The sequence below is a fragment of the Pelodiscus sinensis genome, chromosome 2 (genome assembly GCF_052426305.1).
Source record: "Pelodiscus sinensis isolate ZL-2025 chromosome 2, ASM5242630v1, whole genome shotgun sequence".
NCBI lineage: Eukaryota > Metazoa > Chordata > Testudines > Trionychidae > Pelodiscus > Pelodiscus sinensis.
Window position 1 is genome coordinate 108,052,069 of NC_143053.1, and position 18,899 is coordinate 108,070,967.

The window sequence follows — 18,899 nt, forward strand, 5'->3', positions numbered from 1 at the left end:
GAGTGGAGGGACTGGAGGCAGGATGAATTCAGTAGGAGACTGTCAAAGAAAGGGACAGATATAAGACCTTGAATATAAAAAAAAATAGTCTGACCTTTTGTGGAAGCCAGTCTATAGAATGAATGAAAGATGGAGGAGTGATGACAAGGTCTGTAAAATGGCTAAGGAAGATGTCAGGGTTTTGGAAGAAAGCAATGTGGATATCAAATCAGCAGGTGAGAAGTGTGTTACTAGATAAAAGGTGGATGGGAGTATAAAAGCATAGACAAAAGATGGAGACTGGACAGATAGGAAGCTGGTGAATTTTAGATATTCTGTGAAGGGAAAAAAAAGGAAGGATTTTATCTCAGCCTAGATGTAAGGAGAAAAGGAAAAGGAAACAAATATCCTTATGTTGCAGACATAAGTAAAAGGAATGACTTTGTTGTTGACAATAATAGAGAATGGTTGAGCAGAAGATGTTTTAGGAGGGAAAATTATGAGATGATTTTGGACAAGTCATAGAATCGTAGAGCTGGAAGAGACTCGGGAGGTCATTGAGTCCAGCCCCCTGCCCACAGCATGACCAGCCCAATTAAATCATCCTAGCCAGGACTTTGTCAAGCCAGGACTTAAAAACCTCTAGGGATAGAGATTCTACCACCTACCTAGGTAATCCATTCCAGTGCTTCACCACCCTCCTAGTGACATAGTTTTCCCTCCTATCCAACCTAGACCTCCCCCACTGCAACTTGGGACCATGGCTTCTTGTTCTGTCTTCTGTCACTACTGAGACCAGCCTCTCTCCATCCTCTTTGGAACCTCCCTTCAGATAGCCAAAGGCTGCTATCAAACCCCCTCCCCCTCACTCTTCTATAATCATTTTGGTTGCCCTCCGTTGGACCCTCTCCAATGCGTCCACAACCTTTCTGTAGTGGGGAGCCCAGAACTGGACACAATACTCCAGATGTGACCTCACCAGTGCTGAATAAAGGGGAATTATAACTTTTCTAGAGCTGCTGGAAATGCTCCTTCTAATGCACCCTAATGTGCCATTAGCCTTCTTGGCTACAAGGGCACACTGTTCACTCATATCTAGCTTCTCATCCACTGTAATCCTCAGGTCCTTTTCTGCCGACTGCTACTTACAGTCGGCCCCCAGCCTGTAACAGTGCTTGGGATTCTTCCATCCCAAGTGCAGGATTCTGCACTTGTCCTTGTTGAACCTTATGAGATTTCTTTTGGCCCAATCCTCCAATTTGTCTAGGTCACTCTGGACCCTATCCTTAGCCTCCAACATATCTACCTCTCGCCCCCGCCTAGCTTAGTGTCATCTGCAAACTTGCTGGGGGTGCAATCCATCCCCTCATCCAGGTCATTAATAAAGATGTTGAATAAAACCAGCCCTAGAACCAATCTTTTAGGCACCCCGCTAGAAACCGACCACTAATCAGACATTGAGCCATTGATCACTACCTGTTGAGCCTGACAATCTAGCCAGATTTCTATCCACCTTACAGTCCATTTGTCCAATCCATATTTCCTTAACTTGCTGGCAAGAATTATTTGGGAGATTGTATCAAAAGCTTTGCTAAAGTCAAGGTATATCACATCCATTGACTTTCCCATATCCACAGAGCTTCTTTAAAATACTGCCAGCTGTCTTGGACTCCTTTCTCCCTCGTGTTAGATCTCAGGGGATGCTGCCATCATTTCTCTGAGGAAGTCAAAGTCTCTTTTCTGAAGTCCAGGGTGTGTATTTTGCTGCTCTCTTTTCTTCCTTTCATCAGTATCCTGAAATCAACCATCTCATGATCACTCCTTCCCTGGTTGCCACCCGCATCTACTAGTTCCTCCCTGTTTGTGAGAAACAGATCAAGCTGCGCATGGCCCCTGGTTGGTTCCTGTACCAAGAAGTTATCACCAACATTCTCTAAAAACTTCCTGGATTGTCTGTGTACTGCTGTATTGGTCTCCCAACAGATGTCAGGGTGATTGAAGTCCCCCATGAGAACCAGGGCCTGTGATCTGTAGGCTTCTCTTAATTGTCTGAAGAAAGCCTCATCTACCTCATCCACCTGATCTGGTGGCCTATAGGAGACACCAACCACAACGTCACCTTTGTTGCTCCCACCTCTAAGCTAAACCCAAAGACTCTCAACAGGCTTTTCTCCCTCTATATACTGAAGCTTTAAGCAATCGTGCTGCTCTCTTCCATATAGTACAACTCCTCCACCTTTTCTCCCCCACCTGTTCATTCTAAGCAGTTTATACCCTTCCATGACAGTGCTCCAATCATGCGAGTCATCCCACCAACTCTCCGTTATTCCAATCAAATCATAGTTCTTTGACTGTGCCAGGACTTCTAATCTTTCTTGCTTGATCCCCAGGTTTCCTGTGTTCGCGTACAGACACCTTAGATAACTAGCTGCTTGCCCTACATTCTCCATAGGGAATCAGGGGTCCTTCTCTGTTGCACCTTCCTCCTTGTGTTTCTTCCCGGTATCCCACTTCCCTACTTACCTCAGGTCTTAGGTCACCGTCCCCCAACAAACCTAGTTTAAAGCCCTTCTCACTAGCTTTGCAAGTCTGCCCACAAAGATGTTCTACCCGCTCTTTGTTTTAGCTGGATCCCATCTCTTCCTAGCAATCCTTGTGCCCTGAACAGCATCCCATAGTAGAAGAAATCAAAGCCTTTTCTCTGACACCACCTGAGCAAGCATGCATTTACTTCCAAAATTTAACCATCCCTGCCTGGACCTTTTCCTTCAATAGGGAGTCAGTGAACCATCCTAGATCAGGGTTCCTTCTAATTTTCTCCATCCATGGATGGAATCAATTTTGACATGTGCACTGAGGCATGTGTGGATGTGCACCACCAGCTGAAACATATAATGCCAGCTGTAAGTGCTGTGGGTGATCTGCTAATCAGCTGGGCAATACCCGCATCTCTCCTGGGCACCTGTCCAATCGCTCAGCTTACAGGGAATACTGGCCTACATGAAATATTAATGAATGTAGGACAAAGAAGGTAATTCTCTTTCCTCTCACTAGCAAGAGGGTTCAATTTCCTGGCATACTTAATGGCACCTATGAAAACAAATGAGATGTTTTAGGTACATGAGGTCATTCCCTTAGGTTCTAGACCACCAAACTGACAAATGGCTTGGTTCCTCTCATAGAAAATACAGAAAACAAAAAATGGATAGCCATGGATATGATTTATGGCAACACCTTTAACATTTGTGAGGAAATCATATTTCCTCAAACAAAACTCATTGGGTTTGTAGTGGAATTGACAGGCATTGCATGATTTAGAGATATGATTTGATTCTGTGTATGGCTGGATTACTACAGCCTTGAATAAAAGATACTGTGTGTGGCTCCAACCCCACAGGGTTAGTCTAATACAGCTTTCCCCACTCTCCCTAGGTGACTCTCACAACATAGGAGCTGTTTTCTAACAGGGAGAATGGAGATGAGGCAGAGCAGACCCTTAGACTGCTGCACCAGGGGCTGTAAATTGCAGTTCATCAGGGCATCACTTCTGCACACCTGAGAATCACAAGAGGCATTTCGGATCACATCCTGTGCTCAGCTAAGGCTGCTTTGTGCTGCTCTGGAGAAATGCCAACAATCCCTCACTACCAGGAACTCCTTGGAGCCACAGATGGTTGACTTAACAGAAAGCAACCCAGAAACTGCTCTGATTTACCCTGGGATTTGGAGAGATGTAAAGCTGGCTTTATGACACCTCCTCAGCTGTACTGAATATACTTCGGTCACAGCTCAGAAACCAGGAGGCCCCTGTTTTTCTAAGGCAAACTACCTCCTGGTGCTCCCTCAGGAAGGGCACTACTCTCCACTATCCCCAACATAGGACCATTCCTACAAGATACAAGTGAGCTCTACATTTTTTTAAACACATCACTGTGCAGTATTTGTATATGCCAGTAGTTATCCTGGGAGCCAGGGGCCATATGTGGCCCAATTAGCTCTCACTGCAGCCCAGCTGTGTGCTAACATATGTACCACCCTGCGCAGCTGGGACTGGAGTTCGCTTTGTGGAGAGATCTCTGGGTGGGACTGGGTAGATGGATCTGTGGGGGGACTTAGGGAACACTGTGGTTCTCTATCTGCAGCCCACAATGATAAATAGGTTGAGAACCACTGGTATATGCCTACCTTCAGCCATGGTCTTTATTTCCATAGGTATTCCTACAATCATATTATAACAAATGTATTTGGGGCAGAGAAACTCATCTCCTACTATCTTCAATGGGAGTTGATATTGGAGACATTTATTTCCTTAGGCAACAGACTTGCACACCTTGTTGGAACTTTTTCAGGGTATGTCTACACTACCCCGCTAGTTCGAACTAGCGGGGTAATGTATGCATACCGCACTTGCTAATGAAGCCCGGGGTTTGAATTTCCCGGGCTTCATTAGCATAAGCAGGGAGCCGCCATTTTTAAATCCCCGCTGCTTCGAACCCCGTGCAGCGCGGCTACACGGGGCTCCAACTAGGTAGTTCGGACTAGGTTCCTATTCCGAACTACCGTTACTCCTCGTGAAATGAGGTGTACCGGTAGTTCGGAATAGGCACCCTAGTCCGAACTACCTAGTTCGAGCCCCGTGTAGCTGCGCTGCACGGGGTTCGAAACAGCGGGGATTTAAAAATGGCGGCTCCCCGCTTATGCTAATGAAGCCCGGGAAATTCAAATCCCAGGCTTCATTAGCAAGTGCGGTATGCATACATTACCCCGCTAGTTCGAACTAGCGGGGTAGTGTAGACATACCCTCAGATATAAAAATGTGATACTTCATAGTAGAAGCTGAAATTATGATCTCACATTGAAAGAGGGCACTGGAAAAGAAGATTTTATCTTGTAAGGTATATTCCTATAAAGGAAAGAAAAAAATAATCTTGACCTCAGATACTGTTGTCCAACCAAGATGGAGCATCTAATATATTTGATGCTGCTCTTAGGAAAGCATACTGAAGAAGCAGTGAGAACCATGATGAATTTATCTGACTATCATGTTGATAAGTTTAACTAGGTTTTAGTCTATGAGTAGTGTGTGCCTACAATACTACTGGCTATTGCATTTCACATGATATATTGGGAACCATTTTCTCATGTTTATTCCACAATCAATATCCCAAAGGAGAAAAACTCCCCTTGTCACCTGCAAGAAAAACCATCGCATTCAGAGGAGACTGAATGTCTACACATTAAGATTAGGACACATGATGCTAAAAGCAGAAAAAAATCTCATTTAATGTAATGTCATCTCCTTGCAACTTGCCCCAAGAATGATGGCAATACAGGCTTAGATCTCCCACCATTTGTTCTTGGGGGAGGGAGAGAGCAAAAGTGGCTTTAAATCATTTGAATGGTCCCCTAATCTTTGAATCAGTTGAGAATGGGTCTGGTCTCTGTGTAAGTTAAGTTAGAGCAGCCCTAACCTATATCTGCCTGTTCAGGGGATCCATTCTAGCAGCTAGGCATTAGAATGTTCCAGCAACACCTTTTACTCCTGGAAACTCTCCTTATAATGGGGTGGCATAAGAGCTGTAACAGTGTCTCTATGCCACCCAAGGATTTCTTCTCTGCAGAAATCAGCTATGTCAGCGGGGTTCCAAACACGATGCTTGTGTGAAAGCAGGAGTGGCAAAAACAGACATCTGGAATAGAATCTAGGAACCAACGCAGGGTATACTGGCACAGATCCCTGCTCATTTCCTTACCAGTTCAGTTACTGGAGAAATTATTCCCATATTGGAAGGCAGTAGTGGTAGGATGGTTACTGTTTGCTGCATGGCTCATCTAGTTTCCTGTTACCTACGGGTGTATGGCCATGCATATTTCTCGCATTCATATTGTTGGAGACGTGCCAGGAGATTTGTAGGACAGTTGCTTACTACATGTGGCCTGTATATACATGGCCTAATGTGTCAGCATGGATGAGCGATGCTTTGGATGAACTTAAAAAACAACAAATGGTCTGGTAAGCACTTTATAGACTAACAAACATGTAGATGGTATCATAAGCTTTCATGGGCACAGCAGACTTATAATTCCTTCTCCTGAAAACAATATGATCTTGGAGCATGTGGGTTCCTTTTGAGTTCACATGCATGTCTTTCAGGCCTAGCCCAATACCTGGGATTGCATGTTCCCCCTCAGTCATTTCCTGTGCACCAGATCCTGTGCTGTCAGTCCTTTGCCTCTCCCATGTATTCTACAGAAAATTGGACCCATGTACCACAGAGTGTACAATTAGCTCCAAGCCAACACTTTTGAAGACTATCCTGTACAGTGAATGTCCTCCTATTTTGCATTGTGTCTTTTGTATAGCACCAAGCCCATGTCTGGCATGTAAATAATAAACACCAATAAGCATGATCTACCAACTAAACACAAATATCTAGACAATCCATAGGCCAGAATTGAAGGAGTAGGCACGTATTAAAAAGGACTTACCATTTTGAACAATATTTTTTTGCCCAGGAGCAAACTTCTCTTTTAGCATTATGTCATGTTTCCTTTTGTTCTTCATCACCACTCTGATTAAAATTGCTAATCTGTGAACAACAGTGTAAAACTTGCTGGAATTTTGATTAGTGAAGTACCTTTTAAAAATCAGTATGCTAGTAATTTTCAAAGTCCTACAGTCATATGGAAGAGATCACAAGTGGAAAGAGACACCACAAGAACAGGTTACAGAGGGCAGAGAGATTCAGCATGGAGGTACAGAATGCAGCTGGAGAAGAGACAGCACAGAAGAGGGCTAGAAACATATATTGTATATTGGTTCATTGTTTGTTATAGTTTATGATTTCATGGTGAGGTAGTGGAAGTATTTTTATTTTTGATTCCTGTATTTAAATTAGTGGTTCTCCACTTATTTACCATTGTGGGTCACATATGCAGCTCTTGTGTTATATGGGCCACATCCACACACTATATATACTACCTGCATAGTCCTGAGGATGTCACATGTGCCATAGCTGTGTGATGATTGGGTGGCGGATTGAAAACCACTGATTGAAATACACCTATTACATTACTTTCTTATTAACTGAAGTTACCTGTCTGCCTGGAGTGATAATAGGCATTTAAAAGGTGAAAAGGATTAATTGATTTAGCAGGTGTGTGCATATTTCTGATTGTAAATTTTACTTCCAGTCTGCCTGATAAATAGATACATTTTTATTTAAAATACCATAACTGTCTTGAGAAAGTCTTGTAGACTTTGTGCAAACTAAAAATCTCTTGCTATATATAGTATTGTAATGATTATATTAATTATATTATATTATAATCATAATTATATTAATATGATTATTTGTATTTATAAGGGTATAGAGCATATACTATTATCAATTCCTAACATGAATAATTTGAATGTATTATGATTGAAATGAAAAATGTACAAAAAAGGACTAATTTGAAACATGATCTGAAGATTTAAAGGCCCTCCTCAAACACACAGACCAGCTTTTTAACAAGAATGAAAAAAAGCAATTCAACAAGTCTCTTTATATGCATTACTGTAAAACAAAAAAAGTTGAATATAATTTTAATTTTAAAGGAGTACAATATTAATGCATATTAATAGAAACCACAATTTTAATTCTGACAAATTGCCCTCAGTTCTCAAACACACATTTCAACTTGAAATAACTGCGTTTGGTTGTATTACTGTAAATCTCCTAAAAAGAGATGCTATGATGAAAATGTGGTCAGATTCTTAACCACAGAAAAATACAAAGGGATAAATTCTGTTTGCAGTTTACATATACCCAATACCATTGAGCTCAATGGGCTCCCATACCATTACTCATAACTAGAGCCCTGCATGGATACAAAATGTTGCATCTACCTCTGTATCTGCAAAAGTGAGCCGCAGATCTGCGGCTATCTGCATTCACTTGCGCGGATGTGGATACCTGTGGATAAAAAGCTGATATCCATGCATTTCTGGGGCTCTACTTAAAACATATTTTAATTTATCAGCAGGACTTATGAATGGTGGACAGTCACTTTAAGGCAGGTTCATTCATGCCTTTTGAAGAGATTTCAGAGTATTTCAACAGGCAATTGTTCTACCTATCTGAGAATTTTCACTTAGGAGTCTCACAGGGGTTAATCTTGTCAATTCTCTTTTTCAATGTATACATGTTGTAAAGCCACTAGGCTAGTGTGCCATCCATACTCTGATGAGTCTCACTTATGTCTCCCTCTTACAGTCTGGAGAGAGTTGTTTCCATCATCCCCTTCCAGACATTAAATAAGCACATTCTTAATTTTAAGTGCATGTTTAAATCCCCCTGATATTAAGCATAACTACACTCACGTTGTCTGAAAAAGATGGTTTATATATCAGTACTTATTTGGTTTATGTTTAGTCCAGAAAACACAAATGTGATGATTGGGAAAGTATTCATGAGCGCTTCTAGGGACACCTATCTGTCAACTGTCAAACCGGTTTACAACGTTGGGCTCTATTTATCCATCCATCCATTCCAATAGCATGTGAGTGACTGTTATGAAAATAAATAGATTCATTGTTGATATGTTCTCTCTCTCCCTCAGCCCCCACCCCTTTGTCTTGTAGTGATGAGGATAATTTATCAGCGATTAAGGTGTTTATGTTTTACACTGAGGAAAAGTTAGAGCATCAAGATTAGTTACTTCATCTTCTTGGAGTCATACGAGCTCCTAGATAGAAGAGTTGGTTGGAAAGAATAAAAATAATAATACCTAGCTCTTATATAGCATGTTTCATTAGTAGATCTCAAAGTGCTTAACAAATGTTATAATCCCCATATTACATAGTCAATCTTCATTTTGGCAATTCCTACCTTTTGAGTAGCTGACTTTTCAGCCTAAACATTTTTAATGCAATTTTGGGTAGGTAATTTCTTAGGTGTTTAAAACAGCATACTAGGGGAAGAAAATAGACATCTCATCATGTGGGGACCATACTGACTTATCAACATAGTTAGGACATTTAATGATATCCACAGCACAGACCTCTGCCACTGGAACAATCAGAGTAGTTAATGTGGGCCAACCAGTTACAGGAAACAAAGCACACATTTTCCATCTGGGTTGCACAAATAGCTGGTGAACAATAGCCCAGAAATATTGAAACTCAGGTTCCAGTCTAAATTCTTAGGGAAGTACATTTCAGTGATTACAGACCCTTCTGTCCCTAGCTCCTCCAGCCTATTCTTTTCTAAGTCTTTTCCCTCCACCCCTTTGTCTCATTGTCCCAACACGTCCCTCTTCAGCTCTTCAGCTCAGTCTCTTCTCCTCTCCCTTTGCCTCAATTTTCCTCCTCTCTACCCTCTAGGACCAGCTCTTTGCATTTTGCTCCTCTGCCTTCTCCTCCTCCTCATTGCCTGGGTGCCAGTTGGGCCTGAGGGGACTGAGAAAATGGAGAAACAGTCTTCCTGCTCTTGGTTCCTGTGCATGGCACCTCAGCTGTCCCTGGCTGCCATGAGGAGCAATTGCAGTGAAAGTCATGCTCAACTCCACAGCTCTGATATGAAGCATGCTCAGCAGGGATGGAATCTTCAGAGAATTTAGTTACATATCAAGCCTTTACTGAGCCCTAGTGTGAATAAACTGAGATTTACAGAACCTTATAAGTGGGCCAAATTTGGGCAGAATTTCATGATACAGTCCCCGACACAGGTGATCATCCTAAATTTCAAGTCCCTCCCAGAAGCATGGAAGCACTAGAGCATCTCAACAAAATGGCTGTAAGCATTTTTTTTTAACCTGGAGGAAAACAATCTCATTTCCCCTAACCTTGTTCTGAGAAATGACTGGATAGTTTTTGTTGAATTTTCAAAATAGTCAGTCTGAGGCAGAAATCTGTTATGGAAAATTGAAGCCCAAATGGTTAAAATTTGGTAAAGATATAAGCGACTGAAAATGGGATCTTACAATGGAAAATGTTGAGCAGCTACTATGGATAGGCACATTCAAACTTTACCTCCATTTTAGCATTTTTTGGTCTATGAATTAATAGGTGGAAAACTGAGCCAATTTCCCTATAATAAATAAGAGATATATTTTCTTTTTTGGGGGAGGGTGCAGAAAATTAGTGAAAAAGGTACAGATGCATAATTATCATATTTTTATTGTGCCTAAGTTGCTGTGTCTCATGCCATCCAATCTGTGGGAAAAACAAGTTATAAGAAAACATACATACAGGATGTGGCTTTGAAAAGCCAATTTAGTGGTTTAAAAGCCATAGTTTATGTGCTAGAGAAGATGCATAGAATTATACATTTTTATGTGTGCCTGCAAATGGAACTAAAGTTCAAGGTATGTGGAGTATAACATGAAGCTACGCAATCTACCATTTTCAAGTTGCTTTTTTACGCTTGGAAATCCACTGTCATGTTTATTGTATATTATGCCACACTATGCTGCAGAGGTCTGCCAATAGCATGTTATTTCTGGAACATTAATTTACAATGTGTAGGTACAGCAACACTTCAGTAACTGTGTAAAGGCCACATGAGAATTTCCTGAACCTCCTACACAGTTAGATCCCACAGCACTCCATAGCAACAATACTGGGAGGGCTGAAATCACAATCTCCAGGGTGCAAAAGCTATGTACTGTATGTCTCTGTATGTGTGAAACTGCTGCTGGTATGTACCAACACCTATGGAGACCCTGCCTCACTACTAGCAGTTCCTTGTAATGGCTTCCTGCATGACTTCTTGAGCCCTGTCCCTGCTCCCTCACATAGTATTTGGAATAAAATGGCTTACTCTGCAAGGTCCTGATGTGGTAAAACTTCTACATCTGCACCTATTTACATAGCAGGTTATGCTACACCCATATTCTCTGTGGTGAATTACTTTGTTCTTTCAGGACACAATGTAGTACTTTGGCTTTTCTCTTCTGCCCACCTTCACATGTCATCTAACACCATTCCCATTTTTGGACTTCGCAGATATTCTGCAAGGAACCATTTCTGTAATGTAATTTGATAGGCAACATAACCAATAAGAGATTTGGGGCTTCACTTGGGCTTTTAAGGTAGGATTTGTGTTAAGTTCCAATGTTTTTCTCGCCCTGTGCCATGCAAGTAAAGGGAGAAGAAACTCCCTTGTCTTTAATGTACATATCTGACCTTTTAATACCTGATAGTAGGTGCATTCAATTTCATATAGCCTGGAGGAAGGTCTAGAAATGCCATTTCCCTTTGTGCTAACTAACCTCAGGTTGCTATTCCTATGCATTTATTAAATGTAGATTGGCTTTTTGATGTTCTGTAAAAGCAAAGGGCATTGAGAAGGATTTGTCTTTTTCAACACATGAACTGTTATGACACTTAAGAAAGGCAAACACCTTTTGTTAGTATTGAGTAAACCTTTGCATATAGACTATGTAAGCTAGTCTAGTGAGACTTTGGGGTTTCTTTACTTGATATTTCTAAGGTCTATTCATGCAAGGTTTAAGTGAAGAATACTATAGTGATCTACACCTTAGAAATATTTCAGATATTTAAAATTATCAGGTAGTTTGTTCCTTACAAAAGATGAAAATTGCAGCTTTATACAAAGCCTCTGCTGCTTTTGCTCACTGCTGCTAAAAAAGTTGCACCTTGATGTCACCATTTCTTCTTTATATTTCCTAGCACAATAATCTCAAGACTCTATCAGTGAAATGAAATTGGTAGGTTAATTGTTTAATTTAAAAATAAAAATGCCTATCTCCACCTTACAGACTCATCAGAGGGTAGGCTACAATTAGTTAATGAGGGTATTGAAATACCCCAAAATGAATATTATATTTTTTTCTGTGTCTTAAATCTTCATACTATAATTGTACTCAGAATATCCCATACCACTTTAAGATCCCATCTTTAACTGCCAATCAGTATCTCTACTGCCACATCTTCCTCTGAATATGGTTCTTTCATACACAATCTGCCATCTATTTCTGTTCACATCAAGACCACGTTTTGAGTACTTGAGAAACAGCACACATGTACTGCTATAATTTCACTCCACAATATAACACTGCTAGTGAATTACTTAGGACCTGATCCTGCAAGATCAGTCTGTAATCATTGGGAGTTGTTTTCATTTAGAGAGGTCTTCTAGTAAAATACATTTACTTACAAAGCAAATAGGTGGCAGTGCTGAAAAACTAACACTATTTTGAACTCACTACAAATAGAATATAGGTGGTCAACTGTATTGCAAACTTCTACAGACTGCCTTGTCAATGACCTTCCTATTGCTCCTGTTTGGCACTAATTCACTTTTTACTATTCCAACTCTCCTAGCTGCTCACTCTGAACTAAACTTGGTTCCTATAGTTAACCACATTTTTGCTAGAGGTTACAAAAAAAATCACTTTCTAGTAATGGTTGAATTTGAGAGCAACAAACTCATTTCACCTATAACCAAGCCAGAACTTACTCCCAAGAGTGTGCAGCAATCTCTTAATTGATTAATCCTAGCCCCAATGCTTTAACATTTTTTGTTTTTCTCAAGCAATACATTTCAAAATCATCATACGCAGGCTTTTCATAAAAACGAGAATCAGAATATAGTAAGACGTAATAGAACTCCAAAGGGATTTTTTTCTTTTGCTCATTGATGAGCAAGCAAATTATTTTAAATATATAAATACCATCCCCACTAGAAATGAAATACCAAGTCCACCAGTTGCAGATCAGGGAATTAAAATGGAATGAAACTTGAAAGTATCATTTCTCTGTAAGCTTATCTTTCAAGTTGTTGCCAGGACAGTAAGTCAACCTGTCAGACTAACAGAAGAAAGTGACCTCAACAAGCACCATCAACTCTGGAGCTGCACAATTAAATTGAACCATTTTTATTCCTCCCACATTGGAGGCAAAGTCATAAAACTGTCTGTTTTTCACTAAGCCTTTTGTCCCTCTTCCTTTCAGAGGAGTCTTCAGCACTGACACTGAGTTTCTAGTGCACTTCAGAAAAACGAAGCAAAAATAAGGGATTTGACAAAAATCTCAACTTCCCTTCTTTTGCCTTTTATCACAATATCTACGTATCTGCTATTCTCCCCTCACTATATCAATGTGTGTGTATTAATCTTCCCTTTCCCCTCTTTTATTCTTTAATGTGTTTTTCTTCACAATGGCAGAGTTTAGCTCCCTGACTCCCTCCATCACACCCATTTCCTCATCCCCTCCCCAAATAATCCTGAGAGAGGGCAGGGGCGTGCAGGGGGCTTTGCGTCAGACTCTTTGGTGAATGAGCTGCCTCAGGCGGGGCTGCTGCTCGCTCCTTCAAGGGGAGAAACTGGTGCAGTAATAAACTGTCAGCAAGTCATTAAATCCCACTGATGCTTTGTGAGCCCCAATCCCACAATGCCACCCAGAGACATAGTCAGCCCCCCAGTGCAGGGGATGGGGAACGGGGTGAGGGGTACAGTGAAGGGTGAGGTGGTTGTAGATAGAACTGGATGTCTCTCTGTACCTGTTTTGAGTGCTGCAGGCAGGGTTTCTTCAACAGACGGTGCCCTCCTCCTCCCTCAGCCTCAGCAGCAGCGAGTGTCTGAGAGCAGGGAACTGGCTTTGTTACTACTCTGGAGCCCTGGATCAGTGCCGTCGCTATAGAAACTGGCTGCAGCCTGAAGTGACACTGACAAGTGGCAGGGGGACTGAGCTGTTCATTCAGAATATCCTGGTCTCCTCCTACTGCAGCCAAGCCCAGGGAGGGAAAGGGTCTGACACCCCCTCCCCCAGTTACACTTTGCCTCTAGGGGGCCCAACCCAAAGATGCTTCTCCCCATTCTCCCTCCTCTTCTAGGGGGCAGTCAAGCACAGAGCATTACTCCCCTCCCACATCCCTTCCTCATGTCTGATGTGCTGGAGGGCACAGTTTGAGGGGAGAGTCCTTTGTTCACTTTTTGCTATCAAACTGAAGGGAAAGTTGGAATTCTCTCTGTGCTACAGAGGAACTCACTCCTTTCTGTGTGCTGCCAGAGACAGCTGATCTTGGGGGGGCTCACAAAAGAGAAAATGTTGGACTTGTAGAAGGAACAGGGTGCACAAAATGGTGGGTATTTACTAATACTCCTCAGAGGTGAAACACCTTAAAATCCAGCAATGCATTTTAAACCCTTACCCCTTCATATTATTCAGGGTGAACAAGGCACTATACTATCTATTGGTTACAGGGTTTTTCAGAACCACAGTATAAAGATGTCCAACACAGGCTGTGTTAGCTAATTGGGAGGCCTTAAGCAGGAATATTTTGGGCCCTCCCACTCAACACAATAAAAAAGCAAGTAGGGGATTTCCTTGAGCTGCTCAGGACCCTAAGCAATTGCTTAGTCTTCTTATGCCTAGCACCAGCTCTGATTTCCAGCAGCAGCAATTAATACAAGTGGATATATTTTTGCTTAAATGGCCTAATGAATCATTCACCCATCCCTTCACCTCTCCTGGAGGCAAGTGTGAGCAGATATGGATGGACACACACAATACATGAGGTTTGTCACATTGTGGGGAATTCTTTTGTGGGAGTAGATCTTTATTCTCGAGGGGAGCCCAGCAAAGGGTATCACTCATTTGTTATTTTTAATAATAATCATGTTCATTAGGATAATGACTAAGGACTAACCAAGAAGTGGGCCCCATTGTGCTAGATGCTGAACAAACATAGACTAGTAAATGCTCCCAGCCTCAAAGTGCTTACAATCTAAATAGCTCAGGCAGACAGAATAGAGAAAGCACAGACCAGCTGCAGAGTGAACTATGTGATGGCAGCAAGTGTTGTATTAGTTCCACTATTTATATTTTTAGGAGAAGGGTTTTTAGTATCAGTAAGGGGGCTAGGTTAAATGGAAAGGAAGCGAAAGGGGGTAAGGAGGCTGGTGTGGAGTGAAGCTGAGTTGAAGAGACTGAGGGAGGAGGAGGAGGTTTGGAACACACAGCCGATCAGCGTTGGGCAGAGAAAGTTCAGTCAAAACTGGAAAGTTCTCTGAATATCCAAAGATCCCTGCTCTGGCTGTTTAGGCAGTTGCTGCTACTGGCTGGGGTCTTTGGCTGGTTCCTTCCAGCAGTTTTGACTTCTAGGCCCTATGGGTGTATCTCTCAACATTACAGGTGGCTGCAGAGGAGTTTCCCAATGTCAGCAGAGCAGTTCCTCAGCATAGAGGCTGCTGAGTCTAGCCCAGGGGCAGCTGGGGAAATCCCAGGCATCACTGCCAATCAGGGGTGGCCCAAGATGAGCTGCTGGCAACTGATGCCCCAGGCAGAATGTGCGATCAGCACCCCCGACTCCAAGACAAGCTGCCGGCAACTGGAGCCCTAGGCAGAATGCGTGATCGGCGCCCCCGCATCGAAAGCCCTCAATGGCAGTACGTCATCATTGGGCGCCCCGTTTAATTCGGCGCCCTAGGCAACTGCCAAGTCTGTCTGTATGCATGGTCCGCTCCTGCTGCCAGTCCCTGCAGAATCATCAAGGATGCAGTGACTGGCTCTAGTGACTGTCCTGTTGGGTCTATTCTGCCATGCTCAGCCCCTGCCTTCAATTCAGGCAGTATCACTCTCCATCCCTGATCTCCATTAAAGCCACTGAGCTGCCTAGGGGAGTTGAGCATTTCCAGGAACAGTTGAAGCCCGGGCCCTCCCTCGCCACCAATATTACACACTGCATGTGAGGTGTGTAAGGCTGTGTGTGTCACAGAATCTGGGAAATATTCTGTGTCAACCAGGCCAGAGGGTTTGGGGAGTCACAGTAAGATAGTGCTGCATAACCTGGGACTAGAGGTGGAAGTATGAATGGGGGTGGTGTATGCAGGGGAGGCACTATCTATACCCTAGTGCCTTCAAAGTGGATGGGGATCTCCCCTGCACAGTTCTGCGGCTAGAGATGTGATCTGAGGGAGAAGTAGCTCCAGTTACTCTCTTCCCTTCCCAGTTCAGCAGTTGCCTTGCTGCATGTTGGTGGTATTAGATGCTTCCATCACATGTTTGGTGATAGCAATGCCCAGTAATCTCTCCTTCCTGCCAAACTTCTGGCTGACTCCTATCTGCTCTTCCCACACCTCCCCAAGATCACAATGTGGGAGAGGCCCTACCTGGGTCCTACTGTCCCCAAAATGAGGAATGCCTCTTCACCCTTTTGGGTCTGGTGTGTTCACATGTGTATGCCCGGGGCAGGGGGTTACATTTCCATGGGAGCCTACAGTCTATGTGAGGGGTCACTCACCACCACAGAGCAGTGCAATGAGAGCCAAAGGGAAGTCAAGGGAAATTCCTATTCTTCCTCCTGTGCATCCTCCTCCTCTTCCTCCACAAATCGTTCAATCCAGTCCTGACTCCAGTTTATGGAGCATGCTCTCTCCTTTTATTTTCCCCTTTGAAAAGATCTTTTCTTCTCTCCCTCTTCTCCCAAGCAAATGGAAGTTGATAATCATCCTTCTTGAATGAAAGATGGACTTTCTTTTCTCTTTTCTCTTTCCTTAGTTTATATTGATTAACTGCTCTCCTAAGTTTGCCAAATATAAGAAACCTAACACACAAGATACAACTCTCAAGCTATATTATCAATCTTAGCTGCTGTCACTGCTAAACTACTGGTGATGACTACTAAGTATCAGCCTTGCAAGTCACTGTGAGTGGATGACTCTGTGCCAAGAGGTGCCTGCTCATTTCAGCCCATGCTCCTCAGAAAAAGTTTGGCAAAGACAAGAAAGCTCTTCCTCTCCCTCATGACTTCCTCACAAAACATGGGGCAAAGCAGAACTTCTGACAGATTATAAAACAGTAACAGCAGGAGGAAAGAAGGAGAGTGGGGCAGAGTTGTTATGAAGGATTGGGGTCGCCATCTACCTACCTACCTAGTATGCCTTTTGAATACCAAACCTAGAGTGAGACAAATTCATCTGATCAGAGGCTGAATGGAGTTGCTTTTTTACATTAAAGAACTACTTTGAACTGAAGTTCAAAGTATAAGGTAAGAAAATGAGGGGCATGTTGATCCTCACAGCATAGGTGATATTTTGCTTATTAATTCCCCATTTGCTGCAGTATTTTTACATACATTTTGGTCATTTGCAATTTAACTATATTTTTTAATTAGAAAGTTAAAATGCAATTCGTTTCAGATTAACACAGTAAAATGTTAAGAATGTGAATATTGGTTTGTAATAACCAGGTCAATTAGTCTAAAGGAAGAAACTTGATATCAGAAATAGGATACCTGTTCATTTCAGTTATAAAAGAACCTGCCAAACAGTCTACAGCCACTCTCCGAGTTACGAATAAGTTATGGACCAACACTTGGTCCGTAACTCAAACTGTTCGTAACTCGGACCCCATTGAGTTACACGCGACGGTGCTGTTCGTAAGCACGTGTCTCGTTCGTAACTCGGGGGCCGCCTTTACGACCACTCCATGGGAGCTTTGGTCGTAAGTGCGAATGGTCGTAACTCGACCGTTTGCAACTCGGGGAGCGGCTGTATTGGGAATGTGATTGTATCTAATGATTTTAACCCATATGATTTTCTCCATTTGCCCATAGGAGTTAGAATTTGTTAACCATTGCCACATTTCCCTCTTTTACATATGAACAGGAAGGGCTAGAAAAAATTATAGAAAAGAGAACACCCTTGAATCCAATACAGTATTTGGGCACCGATAACACCTCAAAAGTAGCATTTTCAATCTTTACTTTAAAAAGACCGGGTCTGTTCAGCTTGGAAAAGATAAGGGGTGATATGGTAGAGGTCTATAAAATCATGAATAAGGTGGAGAAAGTGAATAAGGAAATGCTATTTACATATCCTTCACATAACATATGAACCACGGCCACCTAATTAAATGAATAGGCAGCAAGGTTAAAACATACAAAAGGAAGTACTTCACACAATGCACAGTCAACCTATGGAACTCACTGTCAGGGGATGTTGTGAAGGCCAGATCTATAACTGGATTAAAAGAAAAAAATTAGATAGGCTCATGGAAGATAGCCATGCATGGACCCTATTAGCCAAGATGTAAGGGATGCAACCGCATTCTCTGGGAATCTCTAGGGGCTTGTCTCCACTACCGGTGGGATTGACGTACAATGATTGACTCTCCAGGAGTTGATTTAGTGGGCCTACTGAAGACTCACTAAATTGACTGATGATTGCTCTTCCATCAACTCCAGTACTCCGTTGCATTGAGAAGAGTAATGGAGTCGATGGGAGAGTTTCTCCCATTGACCCAGCACCGTGTGAACCTGACAGTAAGCTAAGCTGTGTTGACTAGACTTATGCTACTAATGTAATTCAAATTGCTTAGATTAGATCATCTTTTCCCTGTAATGCAGACCAGTGTTCCCTGTAAACTATGTGCTTGAGCAGCCAGCCAGGAGTGATTCAAATGCTGCCCAGTTCATTAGCAGAGCACCCCAGAACTCACAGCTGGGAGAATGTGTTTCTACTGGTGTTACACATCTGCACATGCGTTGGTGCACATAACAAAATGTATTCTCCACATGGATGGAAAAAATAGAAGGAATGTTGGTGCAGGCCTGCTCTTAAAGCCTCTGACTGCCAGATGCAAGGTATAGATAACAAAGGATAGATCAGTTGATGATCGTCTTCCTCTCTTTATTCCCTTTGAAGCATCTGGCACTGGCCACACTCAGAAGACAGGATACTGGGGTAGATGTATTATTGGTCTGACCCAGCGTGATAGTCTATATGATCACCATTTTTGCAGAATATAAGTAATGTCACACTCAGTGCAGCCATTCTTATGTTCTAAATGTTAACTATTTAATTTGTTGTCACCCAATGAGGTAAATTTGCATATAGGGAAACTGAGGAACAGCACTTAGGTGACTTATCAAATAGCACAGGAGTCATCCAAATCAAGATTAAAACTCAGA

General features: G+C 42.3%; 1 protein-coding gene across 1 annotated transcript in view; it reads right to left on the reverse strand.

Moving 5' to 3' along the window:
- The window catches only part of RNF182 (ring finger protein 182), a 41,464-nt gene extending 26,159 nt beyond the window's left edge, over positions 1-15,305 (reverse strand). The window contains exon 1 of the mRNA XM_006121807.5: positions 13,488-15,305. The gene's annotated coding sequence lies outside the window, so the exon portion shown is untranslated. The remainder of the gene's footprint in view (positions 1-13,487) is intronic.
- Positions 15,306-18,899: the final 3,594 nt, after the last annotated feature.